The sequence below is a fragment of the Panulirus ornatus genome, chromosome 49 (genome assembly GCF_036320965.1).
Source record: "Panulirus ornatus isolate Po-2019 chromosome 49, ASM3632096v1, whole genome shotgun sequence".
NCBI classification, from domain to species: domain Eukaryota; kingdom Metazoa; phylum Arthropoda; class Malacostraca; order Decapoda; family Palinuridae; genus Panulirus; species Panulirus ornatus.
In genome coordinates, this window is record NC_092272.1 from 4,868,851 (window position 1) to 4,890,521 (window position 21,671).

A 21,671-nucleotide genomic window follows, 5' to 3' on the forward strand; every position below is an offset into this window, starting at 1 on the left:
CTGGAAGGGATGGTGGGTTGTGGGAGAGGGGGTAGTGCGTTGTAGGAAGGCGTAAAGGGGTATGGAATGGGGCAGAGGGCTGTGGGAGGGAAATAGTCAGTTGCTGGGGGGGGGGTTGTGGGAGGGGTAGTGGGTTGTGGGAAGGGGTAGCGGATTGTGGGAAGGGGTAGAGGGATGTTGGAAGGAATGGTGGGTTGTGGGAGAGGGGGTAGTGCATTGTAGGAAGGCGTAAAGGGGTATGGAATGGGGCAGAGGGTTGTGGGAGGGAGATAGTTCGTTGCTGGAGGGGGTGGTGGGTTGTGAGGTGGTGGGTTGTGGGAGGGCTAGTGGGCTGTGGGAGGGGTAAGGATACGTGTATAGCGGTAATGCATGCATGCATGCAGCAGCAATCACAATGATGATGGTCATGGCAGTACATGGGAATGGACAGATAACAGGAGACCTGATGGTTCTTGGCGAGGTTTACACCTCCTTGTTTACCCTTAAAATATGGTAGAATGGAGATAGGAAAAGATGGATGGCACCTACTCATCCACCTCTCCCTCTGGCTCAACAACGAACAGTGACAAAAAGATAGTGAATCCAATGTAGTATGAGGATTGGATAAAGCCATGCAAGTCTTATGCGAAAGTATGATGGGGACAATAAGCGTTCCCTACCTGCTTTATATGCAACTGCTCTTGGGTTCCAATCTGAAAAAGAAAAGCAGGGTTAAATGTCTCTCCTTGAGGTAATAGTAGCACTAGTGGTAGCAGTAGTAAAGTAGTAGTAGTAGTAGTAGTAATAATAATAACTAGTAGTGGTGGTAGTAGTAGTAGTAGTAGTAGTAGTAGTAGTAGTAGTAATAATAATAACTAGTAGTGGTGGTAGTAGTAGTAGTAGTAGTAGTAGTAGTAGTAGTAGTAGTAGTAGTAGTAGTAGTAGTACTAGTAGTAGTAATAGTAGTAGCAGAAGTAGTAGTAGTAGTAGTAGTAGTAGTAGTAGTAGTAGTAGTAGCAGGAGTATTTGGTACATAAAAAAAAAAATTGCTTTATTAGACTTTCTCAGTGTGTCTGTGCTTTACCGGAGAAAACAATTTAAGGTCTCGCCTACTTCCACAATTATCTTATTTCTGACCCACGGAATTACTTTTTTGTTATCTTAATACTATTATCATACCACAAAATAATTCTATCATGTTCAATAAATATGATCTTTATTTCGAAAGCCATGTTCATAATCGGTCAGCAGTTTTTGATACCCCCGGACAACTAATTAAGGCCATATCATTAAACACAGTCCACACACACACACACACACACACACACACACACACACACACACACACACACATACACACACACACACACACATATCTCAGACTATGTTCTTGTATGCAAACCAACATGATATCAAGTACTCCTCCCCCGGTGTATCTTGTGGCTAAAATTAAATCAGAATGTGTTTCCCATTCATCGTTTTCTACGAGGTTTCCATGTCAATATGTTTGCTCTGTGATGTATGGCGTTACTTTCAAGCTATTTTTCTGCCGGGTGATGTGCCGGAGGGAGTGGCGAGAGGGAAGGAGCCTTCTCCTTTATCATCCTGTCTCCCTCTATAGTGGTGGGTGGGGAGCAGACTTCTGCTTTACTGCCCTGTCTCTATCTGCATAGATCGGGAATCCATGGAAATCATTAATGTACACACATACATAACTTTTCGTAGGATCTTTTTTTTTTTTCTATTAACTGTCCTTCCTATGTTGTCCTCCAGCAGATAACCTGGTCATAGACCATCAGGTCTTGTGTTATCTGTCTTTCCCATGTACTGTCCTCCAGCAGATAACCTGGTCATAGACCATCAGGTCTTTTGTTATCTGTCTTTCCCATGTACTGTCCTCCAGCAGATAACCTGGTCATAGACCATCAGGTCTTGTGTTATCTGTCCTTCCTATGTACATTCTTCCAGCAGATAACCTGGTCATAGACCATCAGGTCTTGTGTTATCTATCCCTCCCATGTACTGTCCCCCAGCAGATAACCTGGTCATAGACCATCAGGTCTTGTGTTATCTGTCCTTCCTATGTACATTCTTCCAGCAGATAACCTGGTCATAGACCATCAGGTCTTGTGTTATCTATCCTTCCCATGTACTGTCCCCCAGCAGATAACCTGGTCATAGACCATCAGGTTTTGTGTTATCTGTCCTTTCACATGTACTGTCCTCCAGCAGATAACCTGGTCATAGACCGTCAGGTCTTGTGTTATCTGTCCTTCCCATGTACTGTCCCCCAGCAGATAACCTGGTCATAGACCGTCAGGTCTTGTGTTATCTGTCCTTCCCATGTACTGTCCTCCAGCAGATAACCTGGTCATAGACCATCAGGTTTTGTGTTATCTGTCCTTTCACATGTACTGTCCTCCAGCAGATAACCTGGTCATAGACCATCAGGTCTTGTGTTATCTGTCCTTTCACATGTACTGTCCTCCAGCAGATAACCTGGTCATAAACCATCAGGTCTTGTGTTATCTGTCCTTCCCATGTACTGTCCTCCAGCAGTTAACCTGGTCATAGACCATCAGGTCTTTTGTTTTCTATCCTTCCCATGTACTGTCCCCCAGCAGATAACCTGGTCATAGACCATCAGGTCTTGTGTTATCTGTCCTTCCCATGTACTGTCCTCCAGCAGATAACCTGGTCATAGACCATCAGGTCTTGTGTTATCTGTCCTTCCCATGTACTGTCCTCCAGCAGATAACCTGGTCATAGACCATCAGGTCTTGTGTTTTCTATCCTTCCCATGTACTGTCCCCCAGCAGTTAACCTGGTCATAGACCATCAGGTCTTGTGTTATCTGTCCTTTCACATGTACTGTCCTCCAGCAGATAACCTGGTCCACCTAGAGGTTCATCTAGGTCTACATATAAGTCATACGGCTTCCCTCTAGCTAACTTGAAATCCAGATAATTGCGCTGTGGAGACTATCCTAGGATACACCAACACGGCTGGTAAGTCCTGCGATGCGCTTCCTACCACTATCGACAGCGACAGTCAACGACCGTAATGGCTGGTGCCCCTCCCGGTGACCCAGTCAACAAATGCGGGATAACACGGACCTTCTCAACACGTCCTTTGTTGAGCCCATGCATGACGCGGAAGCCTTGTTTACAAACTGTGCGAAACGTTGTCGTACCGCACACTGTAAGCGAACGTTTCTGTGTCGTCCTCTGCTTTACTTCGTCCAACGTCCGATGTCGCTTGATAAGGCGTGACATGAACAGCTTTCTGGAGGTTATAGTAACAAAAAAAAAAAAAAAAAAAATATGCCCAAAGTGATTTAAAAAAAAAGTTTTACATCTACACTGGGCCTTGTCCAGCTTGTCGAAGCAACCAGACCCCAACACCGTTGACCATCAACTTTTGACGCAAAATCTCTCTCTCTCTCTCTCTCTCTCTCTCTCTCTCTCTCTCTCTCTCTCTCTCTCTCTCTCTCTCTCTCTCTCTCGTGAGGCTGGTAATGACACCCATCCTTGTCTCGCTTTAATCTTCCCCTCTGTTTCCAACCACTTCGCTTCCGTTCTCACCCTCCTGCGCCTATATAGGAAGGGACCGAGCTGGTTCACTATCACTCATTGATCCATGGTATAACCATAGCTCAAAATTCACGAATAAGTTCAGACCATCAAGTTCGTCCGGCCACAGTGTACCTTTATTCCACGTGATGATCAGCTGGGACAACAGGATTCACTGTGGTATATTGAAGGGAACACTGTACTGTGATAGGTGGGCGACAAATGTGTCACGGATGGTGAGTGGCCAGGAAGCGCAGGGCACTTTGCGTCGCGTGCTGTGAATGGCCCACGTTTTCTCTTAACGCGGAGGGTGAGATATCTACTTTTCGCTGGGAGTCTGTGCTTTTAAAACGCCACTTCTCTTCGTTGTGAAGATCAACCATACTGTTCATGCCATAACTTCATGCCTCTGTATTCTTCTACTCGAGAGAGAGGGAAAATTTCCACAAGGATGCAGATCAAATTACCGACTGTCATAACTTCAACCCTCTCAAGCAACCTGCAGAAAACCATATCTCAAAGGCTAAATAATATTCCGTCAGTAGCTCTAAGAATGTCACTCCTTGCCCGACCAACTCTCTTCGTACCACAGTGTCCTCAGGAATTTCCTTTTCGACACATCCATTCTCCTCTACTGCAACAGGGTCCATGACTCGTTAAATCGCAGCACCGTCAGAACTACTATACCATCAAACATACCCATTTTTTTTCCCCTCACAGACGGGATGATCTCTCCCACACACACACACACACTCCGCAACGCACTCATAGGCCCTTGCCCTCTTACCCATCCTTTGACACACTTCAGCTCCCATACTTGCTTTTTATCAATTCATTTCGCTCGAGGAGAGACAGACCCAGCACATGAAAAGCTGTCTATATACAAGTGACTTGCAGGAGACGCCGTATGTTACACTGATGCTGTACACCGTACACTTAACAACCACCAAAGTGGGTGTGTCTCTTGAAATTAAGTTTAAGTGATTGTCCTTTACCAAGCACTCCCATGCGTCTATTAAGGACTGTCCTTGTCGTAAGTGGTCGTTAACAGTGGGACATTCAAGGTAGTAACGTTGAAGATTGCTGGCATTGGATGTATTGCACAGTTTACATGAGAAGTATTGAGGCACATCTCCTGCCTCAGCCACCTGCCACACAGCTCCATCCACTGCCACGCCCATCCCTATGCATCTACAATACTCTCCTTCCTCCAGGATTTCTCTATTTAAACTCACACTCAACCTGAACCGTGTCTCTCTCTACCCTGCTAAACCTCACTGACTTACTTTTACACGTCTACCCTCAACTTCCTCGTCTCACACACAAACACACACATGCAAACCCAGACACCTGCTTCGTCATTCTGTCATTCAGGTCTGTCACCTGAGCTGTGTTATCTGCAACCTCCCACACCCACTCCACCCCACAACCTCCAACACACTGCACAAGCACTAGTCTTCTCTCCTTATACATCTAAAATTCCGTCCAACAAATTAAACATGTCGAAATCCTATATCTGGGGATACATAGAAGACTCTCGCAAGATTCAACTTAAAAATATCATCTAAATTATCATATAACTATCAATGTATGTGAAATCATGGGGAAAACCGTACATCCAGATATAACCTTAAACCTTACAGCTCGACATAACCCCAAAACAGGGTGGAAATGATCCAGTCGTTTACACACTGTTTACTGAGCATTTCTGTAAACGATGCGTGTCACTGAACAGGCAGTAGACCAGTTGCTATACACGAAACCGAACACATGGCTAACCTTTCCATCGCCCACATACCCTTTTTCATTTCTACCGAACAGCAGCCTAACAGGATCAAAAGTGTGGTAATTATAAGGAATGGCTAATCTAAGACCACAACAGGTATGATCCAAAATATGAAAACAGAAAACTATATATATATATATATATATATATATATATATATATATATATATATATATATATATATATATATATATATGTGTGTGTGTGTGTGTGTGTATGTGTGTGTTGTGTGTGTGTGTGTGTGTGTGTGTGTGTGTGTGTGTGTGTGTGTGTGTGTATACTGTATATATATACTCCGACATATGTGCCAGTTACGTTCTGACCGACCGATCGCATGTCGAAATGGACGTAAGTCGGACGCATGTCAGTACGGCATGTAAAATTTGTATACCTGTACTGCAATCTTTTATCCTACTCAATTTCTATCATGATTAACTTTTTTTATTAACCTGATTTACTATATGATTATGTGGGGTTTTTTTTTTTACCTTTTATATAAAATTGTTTAATTCATGTTTCATATTTATCTTTTACGTTACACAAGTTCTATGGTGATATCTCATCTTTGTTTCACTAGTTTTATGAATTGACATTATTGTAAATCATTCTATGGTTTATCAAAAAAGATTCTTTAGTTTGTTTTTTTTTACCATTTCGCAGCTCCTTGGCCAGCAGTTTCTGCATCACCTGTGGCTCGAACGCTGTGCATATTATATCTTCTTTTAAATCTAATGAACCAACCGTGACTTGCTGTGAAGGTTTCCATGTAATCCTCTCCCGCTCGCTCCTTTAAAATCTCAAAAAGACTTCTAGCCTTCGCCTGAATTGTTGGCAAACTTAGTGGTACACGTTTTTGAATTTGATCTTCCATCCACAGCATCAACAGCTTTTCCATTTCGTGGATCGGCCCTTGTCGTTTCTTTGTTATTATCGTAGACTTCATACTTGCCGAACTTTTCACCGCTTCACGTATTTTTTCTTTGTCCTTTAAAATTGTGGAGACGGTCGAATGGGACAACTGTAGATCACGTGCAATAACATTAACTTTCTTTCCTCCTTCATACTGGGTGATGATCTTCATCTTCAATTCCAAGTCGAGTGTCTTTCTAGGCTTTTTGCCAGGTCTAGCAACAGGTGATGGGTTTATCCTCTTGCTCGTCATCTTCTCTGGGCTTTAATACAATAATGGTTATAATCCATCACGAAAATTCGTTAGATTCACTTGAATAACGCGCGCTTACTGAAAGTTAACTGAGAGATGCTGTGTTGTACACAATCCTGGGATAACATCTGACATCACTATCGTACGCAAGCAGCCGTCAGCACTGGCGGACGTACGACCTGGCGTAATTCTATATTTGCGTATATCATCGTTCCGGTCGTATGTACGGATGGTCGTAAGTCGCACAGGCCGTAAGTAGAGAGGGAGGGAGGGAGGGAGGGAGGGAAGGGAGAGAGAGAGAGAGAGAGAGAGAGAGAGAGAGAGAGAGAGAGAGAGAGAGAGAGAGAGAGAGCACATCACTAAGTTCATCATCACCAACATTCTCAGGGAAAACGCTGATCCCATGGTAATGGTACTGTAGTATCTGGCCCCCGTTGACTTCCTGTTCCCTTTACAATTTCATTTTAATATAATTTTGCGTTCCACCCGCTTCCTTCCCGTGAGATGGGCGTCCATCCCCTCTGATTTCCTGCGCCTTCACCCCCCTTCCCCAACTCTCTCTCTCTCTCTCTCTCTCTCTCTCTCTCTCTCTCTCTCTCTCTCTCTCTCTCTCTCTCTCGGGACATCTAATAAGTTTCTCAGTAGCAAAATTACCAAATATCCCTCGAATTAAACCTAAACGGCGGAACCAACAAAAATCATATCAAAAAGTCATCATTTTCGTTAGATCAGACCACTTTATTGGTCGAAGCATACATTAATAAAAACGCATCTGTAATTGAGAGGACGATGGGCACATTAGAGGATAGGTGGGGCCAATCAAAGAGCAGATCCCACTATGCTGTATCTTTAACTAGTCTACTAAAAGTACTTTCAAACAGTGGACACTAATGGGTCTGTGTCAACAAGCCCTGAACGTATACTTCTTCTATTAATCTACTTATAAAAACTTTTTTTTCAAACAGAAGGGCAAATTACAGTAATGAGAGAAAACCAGCTGAGGACGGGCAACAGTGCATCATTAACATGAGTTTACCATCGTAACCGTTCTCCATACAACAACCACGTCTCTCATTCAACAATTTTCCCGATTCTCCTCTTCATAGACGCGAAACACACACCATCTCAATGTCATGACGAGTTTAATCTCACTCTAATCATACTAAGCCAAATTCTCTCAAATATATATATGTTTATACATCCTGAATGACTTCCGTTACAGCATCACCCCTACAGAGGTTAGGTAGGACGCTTGGGGGGATGAGAAATACCGACCGAAACTCACCGATGGCACCTCTCTTCCCGCCATTTTAACGACTTTCTAAGGGTGGGTCTAAGTCTGCCATACAGTACACCCCACGTCTGACATATCCATACCTTCATCGTATGACAAACTATGTAACCATTACTACAAACCTTTTTTCTTTTTAATAATAATAATAATTCGCGGAACGTGATCTATAAATATCTTCAAAAAGCAGCCAAGGGGGGTATGCCTCCGGAGTACCATGAGGCGATGGCGTATCCCGTTATATGCAACGTATATCGTATATATGTCAGTTAGCAAAGTTTGCTATAAGGTTACATGTTATCAGCATCTGAGAGGATATAGTGACCACTTTTATATTAACTGACGTTATAGGAGCAATGTCCGGGACATGTTCTCTATACAAGTAACTTTATAGCGAATAGTCAATTCAAACATCACTTGTAGTATTCCCTGTATGGCGTATATCTTGGCAACAGTGCGTACAGAATTTTTTAGGGACTAATGTAACTTGTATTTGCGTATGTAACGGACAAAGTCAGGATGCACAAACATCTTGATGCATTTAGGGGGTTACAGTCCTTTATCCAAACTGACTACAGCATTATCTGGCGTTGGATCTATCTCAACAAAGCTTGCACGCTTCAAGCTTGGCACCAATAGTATCATCAAATATGAAAGATTTTAATCATATACTGAACTAAGATTATAGTCTCTCTTTTTATCTGTAACTCTTATATCTAACAATGTAGAAATTACCCATTAGAGAGAGTGAAATGGTGAATGCCGATCCCTCTTTATGAAGATAGTTCGTCCTGCACGTAACAGTCTACGCCTATGGGAGACTCCCCAAAAAATATACAAGCGGCGGCAGGACTAGAGCCAAGTTTGAATGAGAGTTTCTATGGCGGGCGGTAGATGGCGTGGGCATCGTAAACCGAGCTATCTCCCGCCAAGCACCCGCGTCCCCCCCTTGGTCAGGAGACAGCAGCACAGCCAGCCATCTGGACCATAGAGGTGGCGCTACAAGCCCGGCTACCTCCAGTGTAAGTTCTTGCCTCTCAAATACTGACAGCAATTACACACCAAGTTATACCAACACGGGAAAATGCAGTGGAAACCCCGGTAAACACAAAAGATCCTATATATCATGTTACCTTTCCAGTACATTGCTACTAAAGGTTAAGTCATGCCTTCAATCAACCATTAAACAACTGCACTTGTTTCTATAAACTTTTGATGTTCATGTAAAACATACCAGGTATGGTTGGAACAGCCGAATGGATCAGCCGGGGTGATGCTGAATTCACGTACATTCTAGGCTCAAAGTGTCTTGAACAGACCTTAAATGTCTTATTGAGTTGCTGGCAGGTCTTACGATACAAATCCGGCCTATTGACAAACTTCAGCCAAGTTTCCGATCTGTAAAAGAATCGTTTTGTAATTTCCAAAGACGTTATGTATGATCCACGTCCATTGTTCCCTACCAGAAAGACGACATCCAGGTGAAAACATGACAACTTGTTCCTCACCTCTCACAGTCTGCTGGAAAACGATGAAAATGAAGGTTTGGAGCTACGTGTTTGTTTGATCGGCAAAAAGGAACACAGCAAACGTTGCCACCACGTACTGTAGAAGACGCCATGACGAGTCTGGCATTCGATTGTGTCTGAAACGTCAAAGCGCGACCTCGACCTCCTGCTTGTACTTATAATGTTGAGTTCGGTACATTTTGTCAAAAGATATATACACCTGGAGGGCACACAACATTCCAATAACATCAAGTCCGTTTCAAAATATGATGTAAATTAGCTGGGAGGTACACTGTCTTGAATCTAGTTATCCCAATTGAGCAGAATAGCGGTTTCGGATGTCACGAAAACAAAGCCTATGATTGGTCAGGCGCCCCTTAGACGATCATTACAACCACCAGAGTCCACTAGTGAGGCCAGCAGGTACGCTGAATTTCAGGGGGGTCAAACATCATCTTTATGGTTGCAGGATCTTCGGCCTACACCTCCCATGCCTTTGAACTCTTCGGTGCCAGCGGAAGAAGGCCTACCAGTCACACCTGATGTGGTAATTGTAGCGTTTTCTCAAATCAGCAAAGCAACCCTTGCAGGAAAATGTCTTCGCTGTTCCTTTCACTCGCTGTCGTCATATCCTGGCCTTTTTGCCTTGTAACCACGAGCGCACGCGCTGACGGAGGAAGACTTTCGTGCGTTCGGCGTTCGATCCACGCGTTCCATTTCCTCCATAAATCGAACTTTCGGGACATAATAGGTCTTCCGTGTTCTGATGTAATGCTCCGCTCCCGGCACTCTCCTTGATCTCCTCTGCTCTATCATGAATAGTCCGTAAAGTAGAGTCTCAACTAAGTCCAATGGCGTGGTTGACCTCAACCGTGTGTTCACCTCTCGTACCGTTCGAGAACATCTGCATTAACCTCAGTGGCGGTGCCTTGCCTTTTCGCTTCTGAGCAACACTAGTACAAGAGAACTTAAAAGACAAGTTGGATGGCATGATGGACTGAGTGAACACGGGCAAATATACAGTATTACTGCAGAATATTGGAGTCGAGTATCCCAAATACGAAATGTCTGGAACCAGCAGTGTTTCGGATTTCAGATAACTTATATACATAAACATTCATGTTTCATATACACCTCATACACATAGCCTGAAGATAACTTATATACATAAACATCCATGTTTCATATACACCTCATACACATAGCCTGAAGATAACTTATATACATAAACATCCATGTTTCATATACACCTCATACACATAGCCTGAAGATAACTTATATACATAAACATTCATGTTTCATATACACCTCATACACATAGCCTGAAGATAACTTATATACATAAACATTCATGTTTCATATACACCTCATACACATAGCCTGAAGATAATCAAAACGATATTTCTAATAATTTTACGCATGAAACAAAGTTTGGGTAACAATGAAACATCAGAAAGCTAAGGTGTCACAACTTCAGCCAACCATGTGGACAATCTGTGGTTGTTTAACATCACCTTTATTCCCAACTCTGAATTCAATGACTACTGATAAGCAATCAGTTTTCTTACACTTAATCACACATAAGTACTTCACAGTAAAAAAAAATGAAATACCTGTATCAGTTGTTGAAAAAAACAAACAACTGCAGGTTTTCAGTTTCCACCTACGATGCTGTGTTTTAAGCTTCATTTGAGATATAAAAAACAAATAAGCATCTAATTCACGATAATTACAGGTAGCAGTAAACGTAATGATAAAATTGAGAAAAATTTCAACGCAATAATGTTGCCGTTCATATTACGTCCAAACATGGCATTTTAGGTGGAGATGAAAATCAGATTTTCACATGTAAATCATGTTTTGCACATACCAAAAATAACTTGTTCTCTTCTGCTTCGGGATCAGCAGTTGCTTTAACGCCACAAATCTTTAAAAATTGAATGCCATGTCTTTTCTTAAATATCTGCAACCAGCCTGTTGAATATTCGCAGTTGCCTTTAATATTCAGTTCATCATGATATATCTTTGCTTGTTTCATGATCGGCATACCATGAAGTAGCATGTGTTCACTGGGACGCTCTCGGATCCAATCTTTCAATAGACGATCAAGATCCTCAATGCTTGGCTTTATGCAATGTTTTTCTGTCTTTCATGAACTTCTGTTCATCACCCTCAGAGGAGAACTTCAAAAGCTTATCCTTCTGTTTCTTGATGTCATAGATCGGTGGTCATTTCAACACCATACTCTTCTGTGGGACGTTTCATACTTACGCCTCTGTCCAGTTTTTCCAATTGCTATAGATAAACATAGATGCTTCCTCTTTTCCCTCTCACTGCTACCCATCGGGGTATCTGCAGGCCTTTTAGACACTTTCAACAATATCTTTGTACTATAGAGAAGAGAATAAGCAAAGAAAACAGTCAGTAATGTACGTAAGTCTGGGGAAAACGATGGGTTGTTACAACAAACTAGCGCCAACAGAGCCCAGCATGGGCAAATGAGGTCAGGTGTGGAAATTTCCACTTGTTACGTCATGTCGCCGCTCAAAAAAAAAAAAAAAACTTCAGATTTAGGAACATTTCGGGTTAAGGAGGGTTACAAGCAGAGGAACTGCATACCCACGCCATGCATACGACTCTGGCAACACTCTGACTCTGGCTAGCGATGCTAGCTAGCGTAATTTCCCCCCCAAAAAAAACTTTAAATGCTGCACCGTACGCTTTATTGAGAAAAAAATGTCGTACACCAAATGCGTAAATCAATATGTTTCTGCAGTAGTCGCAGATAAGAGTTTTATCATAGGTTGAGTAGATGGGGGGGCTAGATGGGCGTACGAATGGTAAACGGGCTTTCATCAATATTCGAAATGTTCAAGAATAATGTTTATATCAAGTTAACAGAACAAAGAATCGACATCACTTTGTTAGCTAGTGGTGGTAAGGACTATAAAATGATTGCGTTGGTAAGAGAAACACTGTAACGGAAAGAGTACATACAGAGAAAGGACATAAAAAGAAATAGATTCAAATAAGAAAATAACCAACGGGTAAATTTGATTTAATTGTGGTTTGATGGTTGTGATTTCACGTATTTCAACTACCCGAGCAACGAGGATAAGCGTGGAAGTGGTAGACTACCTCGTGTTGGGGGCTACCTGGGTGGTTAGCTGGTAACGTTGGGATTTATATGCGGGTTAGGCGGAAACACCTCGTGTAGGTCGAGATAAACGAGAAATCCCTGCTTTGGACGACGTGTTTCCATGACTAGAGGCATGAAGGTGGGGGTAATCGTAATACACAGAGAAAGAGAGAGCCGGCAAAATAGTGAGGAAGCGTTGGCAATAGCAGGCTTTGGGGAGGTGACTTTGGAAGCGCTGATTGTGGCACCCGGCGAGCGCTGTTGGTGGTGAATGTCACTGATGATGGCGTGTAGTGAGGAAAGCCTTCTACTGTCGATGGTGAGACATTATAGCCAAATCTCTGGGATACCAGAACTAGAAGTTTGGTCCATGGCTGATATCTGAGCTATGGTCTAGGTGGTGACGGCAACACAAAGCGCTTGGCTTGGTGAAGGAATTGAGGTGGCGGGCGCTAGGTTGGCAGCGCTGGTATTGTGACGTTGGAGGGTTGGTAATGCTGGTATTGTGACGTTAGGGAGGGAGAGGGGGGCCCTTGGTATAGCTCTAGCGCCCTGGTGGTGATAGTGGTGGTGATGATGATGATGATGACAACGCTGGATGTAGCGTGTCTGTACAGCCATATATGGTAACGGCAGCGCCGGGGAGAATAGCCTTGGTTAGCGTGGTTAGCGGCGGTTGTGGTGTTGGGGGCTGAGCGAGAGAGCACCGCTCGCTACCTCCCCCTGACCTCCACTTAAACGAAAACTTTACTTCCTCAAACTCGCTTCATTTCTCTGCATAATCATCGCTTTCCTTAAAAAAATGAGTCCATTTCAAGTCATCCCCTTCAATTATAGAATTGGTTAATGTGGGAAACACGCGTCTTCTCAACAAAGAGTAGTTGATGTAACATAAATATCCTACTAATACATTAGTTAGCAAACCTGATGTACGTCAACAGGAACTACATCAAATTCATTGTTGTATATAAACGATCATTCATCTCGAAAACTAGCCGTTATTCCTTTAGAGGGTGAGTAGAGTGTATGGTAGCGGTGTGTGTATGTACGTGCGTGGGACGGTTGGTCGCCGGTGAAGCTAGCGGCTTGTAGTAGTGTGTGTGTGTATGTGTGTGCGGGGAGGAAGTTCACCTTGCCGACTTAACACTTTTCAACATTCTGAAATAAAACCCATTAATAAGACAGTATGATCTCGAGGTCCATTTTTTTTATATTACTCATTATTTCACTGTCCCAGACCAAGGGTGGATAGTCGATTTAAGAAAATACTTAAGATACGTTCGGATGCGCACTACAGCCGGCACCACCGCCTACGCCATTGATTCCCGCCATATTTCGCCGGTAAACCTCACAACCGGGAGATATTGTTCTCAAATTTTCTCTGACAGTACAGCCGTAAATGAGGTTAGAGGAGCCACAATCTACAGAAGTACTTACACTCTACAAAGTGAGTGGGTGTAAACGATGGTGTAAGCATCCGCTCTGTGATGATGTTGAATTTTTGGCGGCATTAAGACCCACATGGTCATTTGGCGGGAAGCAGCCATGTTGGAAAAGGGAGGAGGGAGGGTTAGGGGAGAAAAGGGAGGGAGGGGGAGGACTGAGGGCGCTCTCGTGTAAGGTGGGGCGAGAGTAGTCGATGTCTAGTTTGAACGTACTCTGATACGGGCGAGGGAGGAATTTTACCATTTCACTTTTACAAGCCTGTATACCTTCCCTGAATTTTTTTTCTTCTACTGCATCTGTTTAACATTCTGTTGTAGACGATGGCGAACTATATGGTTGGAGGGGACTAACAGTTACCTCTGAAAATCTTCGTTCACACTGACACCTTAGTAGAGGATCAATAGCAAGCTGATCTGGCCAGTTTTTCACATCGATCAGTCCCTTTTCATAATATTACACATGGCCGAGGATGTAGATCAATGATGTATTTTTTTGTACGTATTTAGCAAGCCAACAACTTGAGGCTTATATATATATATTTTTTTTCTTTGAATACAAGCCGCGTCAAACGCTGTTCGTTAATATAGTCTTCGCATACCGTATGAAACTGAAATGAAATTCAAATGGACTGTTGATTTCCTGCGTGTACTATACGATGCATTCCATAACATCCAAGAATGAACGCTGTACCAAGTAGTTCAACACGAAACCATCGTTCGTGGACGCCAACTGGTAGCAATCGTTATTCAGGAAGGTAATTGCGCAAACGACCCTTAACTGTAATTACCGGTCAAGTCAATGTGGGTGTTAATGATATCAGACCTCCTTCTCCTCCAATCAAGCAAGATTTCATTAACAAATCCTTAGAATAACGTATGCATTTGGAAACTAGTTTTAAGCAACGCTATTTTTTTTTTTGTTACAAACAAAACAATGACGTCTCTTCGTCCTAGTGGCCTAATCTCTCCGTAGGGGCTTGATTTCTACAACCTATTTTCAGACGTAACTTAAAAGGCTTCGTAAGGGAAGGGTAGGAGTGTGTGTGTGTGGGGGGGGGGTGGTCATGGAATGTTTTCATAACCAAAATGACACCATGAGGTTCCCATTTTCTCCTTACAGCAAAATTTCATGAGTCAAATGAGAGAAAACGAAGATCGAAAAAGAAAAGGGAGAGGCGAAAAGCCAAGACTGTCAGATTATAAAGAGGAGGTTGCAAACGGAGGGCGTACATTTACAGGAGTGGGCAGTTATTTCAATCTAGAGACACACTAGCAAGATTCCACTTACCGTACGTATAGCATTTACGCTACTATGTGTTTATCATACAATCAACCGGAGGGAAAACACGCACACATAATGGCATAAGACGTATTCTCATCTCATGGTTACTTTTTCACATATACCGTTATCATAATCACTACATACAAATATACCTATCTATCTAATCTTCCTATATATATATATATATATATATATATATATATATATATATATATATATATATATATATATATATATCCCTGGGGATAGGGGAGCAAGAATACTTCCCACGTATTCCCTGCGTGTCGTAGAAGGCGACTAAAAGGGGAGGGAGCGGGGGGCTTGAAATCCTCCCCTCTCGTTTTTTTTTTTTTAATTTTCCAAAAGAAGGAACAGAGAATTGGGCCAGGTGAGGGTAGTCCCTCAAAGGCTCAGTCCTGTTCTTAACGCTACCTCGCTAATGCGGGAAATGGCGAATAGTTTGAAAGAAATATATATATATATATATATATATATATGTCTGTGTATGTATATATATGTGTACATTGAGATGTATAGGTATGTATATTTGCGTGTGTGGACGTGTGTGTGTATACATTGTGTATGGGGGTGGGTTGGGCCATTTCTTTCGTCTGTTTCCTTGCGCTACCTCGCAAACGCGGGAGACAGCGACAAAGCAAAATAAATAAATATAAATAACAATTGACTAAAGATGAAGCAATTTATTACATCTTGCACAACACACATCCACCCACGACGCGTCACGAACAGCGACCAGCGTTGAATCTTATCTTCCATTTAACGAGCAGACAATGATTCACGGAAGTTAACAGCCACATCAACAGCAACTGATAAATTGTGATGAATATGTCCTCTGTGCGAGTGGACTGTGTTGCAGAGTAGGAGAATGAAAAGGAATAATGTTCCAAATAGTACATAATAATAATAATAATAATAATAATAATAATAATAATAATAATAATAATTTCTATTATGTAAACATTCTTGTAACCACATACGTATCATTTCAAAATAAAATATCATTCGTACTTACACTGACTATTGACGAGTCCAGTTTGGGTAGGCCCTAATGCCACTTTAAAACTGCAATCAAACCCTTTACTATGAAAGCTGTTACCCACAGGGTCTACCCTTCCCCAAAACTGTATTACCTCATCATGCACGAAGTGCTGTGCGAAGCGTTGCTTCTCCATGCAGTGTCGCCTGTATTGCACGCCAGCTTGGTGAAGTCGGTTTCGCACTGTAGAGACTGAAACTTGGAGTTGCAGGTCGTCCCGGAGATCTACAGCACTGGTAATGGAATGATCTACTGCTGCAAGGATACGCTGATCTTCCTCAGCTGTGGTTTTCTTGGGCGCACCTGACCTTGGTCGATCTCGTAAACTCCCCTCCTCGAGCCATCTCCTCCACCACTTGTAAACTGTACTCTGTGAAACGCCAAGTTCCAATGCTATGTCAGGGGCGGACTGACCCTCTTCCATCATGCCGATAATTCTACCTCTGTGAGTTTCTTTATTGCGAAAGCGGGCCATTTCCAACGATGACAAACTTGCTACTGCTGTCGAATGTAAGCACTAGTGACAAACCATGGAGGTAAACTCGGTTCATAATTTGGGTATCCAAGTTCGTACGACCAATGCTATTTCAACCATCATTTGAAGCCGAAACGTTAAATGATGATATGGGAAGGAGAGCTGGTGCAAGTGGGGTCAGGGCGTTAAAGTGAGTTTGTGTATCATGATGAGTGAGTGTCTGAATGTGAATAATGAATGACAAGTTCGCTGCTATAGCCTAAAATACGAGGTAAATGAGCACCGTAGATGAAGTATCAATGACTAGTATGGTGGAGATAATCAGTGTCACTAAGCACTTTACGATTTCACATCCATTTCTGCTCTGTTCCCGTTGTTAAATTTTTCCTTGACAACCCTAATTCATGTCAGAACATACAACCAAGACCTCTGGTTGTCCCCCCCCCCCCTAATACTTTCCTCTCTCTCTCTCTCTCTCTCTCTCTCTCTCTCTCTCTCTCTCTCTCTCTCTCTCTCTCTCTCTCTCTCAGCCCTTGTGCCTGTAACCAGCATCGAACGTAGACTAGAATTATCTGAGTTCATACATCTGAATCATGACACTGAACTAGTCAATGTTAAATGGACTCTATGTTCTTTCATACGTATCTAAATTACTTCTCGCCACCCAACACTGTACGACAACTGTATGATTTTACTATACACACAACGAATGTTTTACATTTAAATTCTGATCCATTTGTTTTATTTCATCCTCCTCATACCTTACTAATATATGTAAGACAAACTATTCTCATCATGGCAATTAACCTACTGATTATACATCTTGCATACATACACGGTATCTCATACTACCTTACACACGTAAACCCCCTCAGACATGTCATACAGAGTACTAACGTTCAGTACGGTGGGCACGTATTTCCTATCATGGCTATTACCTACATAACAAGGGCTTAAAACTGGAGGTAAACTATCTATATGGCCATGCACTTTCTGCCTCTTTCCACCATTCATCCTATACACAAGGGGCGCTTTACCACGTCTATCTGGTTCCACAGTTCCACCCACTGATTGTTTATGCAGAACTGTCCTAACATGCCGTTCTGTTACGCCATGAATACTGTAAAATGCTTTGGAACACACTTAACGGACCTTGTTACCATACGTCACGGGGTAAACAATGCGGCGGAGTCTCCTACTTGGCCTATTCTAAATGCTGCAACGTTTCACCGCTTGAGGGCTTCCTAGCTTAACAAGATGAGTGCTTCGCTGATTAAAATCACCAATGGCCCAGAAACTGTCAAAAATATCCTTGATCATCTCCATTCCCAAGTTATCGAAGCCACACCTACACGCAGGGCCTATAACACGAGCAGGAACTTTTGATGGTCCTGCAGCCTATATACGCCAGCCATGCGTTCCTTTTCAGTTTCGATTCCACACTCTTCCACCGCTCTACATTCCTCTTTCTCCTCCTACAGTAGCTTGACAAACCAAGCTGTATTTCAGTATCAGATGAAGTCATTTTGAACACTATCAAAACACACAAGTGTAAGCAAAAATAGCAAGCTTAGTTTAGCTTCCACAGGTTAACAACACAAAGGGTGTAAAGACTGGGCGCTCTTTCTCGTTCAGCGAGCGTGTTCGTCGCTGCATAGCCAAGAGAGGCTAAATACTATGGCATAGACGTGGTACTTGTGTGCCGCGCACGTGTTGAGGTCCACCATCCCTTGATTCAAATGATTTTCGACTTTGTGCTTTGATGCATATGCCATCCAAACACCTTTAGCCGAGTAAAGAATTAAAAGAACCTACGGAGACAAGAATACGACCCTGGCGGATATGGTAAATTCATCTGGCTAATTCATCACGGCAATCCTGAGGTCCTCATATAAAGCTAAAACGACTTAAAGTCACCATTTAGGGATCCCTGGTGAGTCCGCGCTCGGCACTTGATGGTAATGCGATAAATGGCGGGAAAATATACGTGACAGTACGTCGTCTGTTTGGAATTCTGATCGTGGTATGTGGAGAGGAAGGTGTGCCTGTTGTAGCAGCTCTAAGACGAGGTAGGAAGAAGCACTGTGTTGTACTGAACAACCAAAAACACTAACAAAGATCTAAGGTTTCATTTTTCCCCAGATGATAAGAAAATACGAAGACATTAAAAGCAAAGGCGGCGAAGCATGTATGTTACGTTACAGGTAACTAGTATCGAAACTTCTTAAAGACTTTAAAACAGTACACAAGTTTTCCATGTGATGATGGAATTTAACAAAACTGATACCATGGGTTCCTCACGATGTACAGAATTCATCTGAATATGGGGAATTTAGGTGTAGCACTTCCAACTTGTATATTTAAGGCTATCGACATATGTATGGGCAGGGCTGTGAAGTACAGGGAAACCGTTGGGTAACACTAAAAATGAACAATTAATGTGTGTATTGGATTCGTAACGCTTTTCTTCAATTCCAGCAAACGGTAAAAGAACAGAGGTTACCTCTGCAGTCATTTCTATAGAGATTTGTTTTCGAGGACATGAGATATGTGACCATTCTGCAGACGGGTTGGCAAAAAGCCATTCAGCCTACACGTTCGGATTCTTGGTAGCTTTGGAGGGACGTCTGTCAGAGGTTATCATTCTTGAAATATGTTTTACACAATTAAGGCTTTATTTCATACTTAACTGGTGTTAGGAATACAAAGTAAATGGTTCAACTTTAGGGAATAGTGAAGATATGTCGAGGTTTTCGTATTGCTTCATTTTTATTTTTTATTATTTGGTTATTAATTTACTTTCAGCTAACATGTCAGTTTCCAAGTTCATATGTTATTTCATTATATACCTGACGACTTCATCGTTGAATCAGTTTAGCTGTAACCTAAACAAGCCTACACATGGACAGACATCTGAAACGACTTAATATATCATGTGTGTAGCAACCATATTCGTGCAGAAGTTTGAATTTTCATTGAAAAGGTATCAATAAATTTCCACTAAATTGGAAATATCATCACTGAAATTTTGCTCAAGTGGTTCAGATTTGTTTGTCTGTCTATCATATAATTTCTTACAGTGAAATGTTGTGGATTACAGGACACTGTTGATTTTACTGATACCAAGGGTGAATGTGGGATGATAACCAGCCACTTGTTGCCACTTGAAATAGGCAGAGATAGTACAAAAGATTAGCTAGGCTTTTTCTGAATTTTTCTTATGAACCTAAATTTTGAATTTTTACACCATGGTGTAGAATTATATAGAGAATATATTAGCATACCAATGCTAGGAATGGTTTGCATAATTAAAACCTTTATTTTATTCCTAAAATTGATTATGAAAGGTAATTAGGTGTCTTTTCCTGCATGTATTGAGATCACAATGTTCTCAGCAGTTGAAATACCTTCCATGACAAGTCATATTTATTCCTTTAATTCTTTTATAGAACTTAGTACAGTTATAGGAAATGTCATTTTTTTATAGTTTTATAGGAATTTGAAATAGGAACCTAGGAAAATGCAACAGGAATGACATTTTATCACTTTTGCACAATTAATAGGTTTCCCTCTATTGCAGACTGTGACATGATGGCTTTCTGTCATCAGGGGCACCAGCAACCAAACAAATTGTACTCTCAGAGAAGAATCAAGTCTATTCTGCAGGTATAATGAGTGTTAAAAATATAGAAATTATTAAGTTTAGTTTGACTGTCTTTAGTTTTAGCATCTAAATATCAAAGAACAATGGTATTAAGCTTAATAGAGCACACATATATGTATTACTCAAAGAATACTGTATTACTGTGCCATATCTACATTTTGCTTTCTGTTTTCCTAATACGGGCATTGGTTCAAGGCAGAATAAACACAATTAGAAGCTGCATTATTCTATTGCAGATGTTATGATTGCAATCCAACAGACAACAGTTCTCCCTAAGGAACTCCCAGGCAAAAACTCCCAGTTAACAAGTGCTCCAGTACTTTGTGCAGGTATTATATATTACAAACTGTAATTTTACTGTTTTAAGTTTAACAATGGCAATTTCTTTAATTTATTGGATCAGATTCGAGATCGTGTTATATATACTGACATGTTTGAGCCAATATCTTATCTAGGACAAATATGGCAGGGCATGTGACAAACTTTCATCTTATCAACTACTGGAAAAAAAAAGTATACCTGCTCCTGATTGACAAAGAAAAAGGGATATTCTCTGTTCATTGCAAGCTTCTTGAAAAAAATGATGAACTTGGTTTCCTTCACTATACATTTGAAATAATTATCCATAGCTCTTCTATTAAAAGATTCCAAAACTTGTTTCCACTTCTGGATTAATCCTTTAACATAAAAATGAATGTATGATTATACTGCCACCTTACTGGTCTTTGCAAAAACTCCCAAAGCTTTTCCTCCTACAATAAAGCCTGTCCTATAATTTTCCATAGTTTGCATGTTATTAAAGACAAATATTACCAACTTTTTCCTCTAGCTTCATGTGATGTCACCATCATCAAAGTTACTGAGGAAGTACAGAACAAAAATGTGAAGACTAAAGAATAGACGCATATCGTTTCGTCCAAAATCTGCAACTTCTGTAAGCTTCATGAATAATGAATCCTGGTACCTTAACCCTATGGTTTTATTTTTTAAACACCCAGCTGATGTTCATAAACCAATAAGAGGGGACGATGTTATGGTTTATAAAGATTAAAGTTTTTCTGTGGTAATTAAAAAAAAGTCCAAATGCCCTACAAAGTTCTGTAATATACTTGCATCACCATCAGTCAGTACATTGCACAACTGGTCGAGTAAAATTGGTTTGAAAGTTGGCTGGAATACCTGCATGCTATAGATGCTGAATAATAAAGATGAACATGCATAGCCATGAAGAAAACACTGTGGGATTGTGTTTGATGGCATGCAACTAATGGAAGTTGAATTTTGTAATCAAAAGTTTGGAAGGTTTAATAA

The 21,671-nt window shown here is 41.6% G+C and overlaps 1 long non-coding RNA gene across 1 annotated transcript; it reads left to right on the top strand.

The window, feature by feature from the left end:
- The first annotated feature begins 18,626 nt into the window (after positions 1-18,626).
- Positions 18,627-21,329, top strand: LOC139764342 (uncharacterized). Its single transcript, XR_011716347.1, has 4 exons — positions 18,627-18,765; positions 20,277-20,362; positions 20,597-20,689; positions 21,190-21,329. It is a non-coding gene; the product is annotated as an uncharacterized lncRNA (long non-coding RNA).
- The last annotated feature ends 342 nt before the right edge of the window (positions 21,330-21,671 follow it).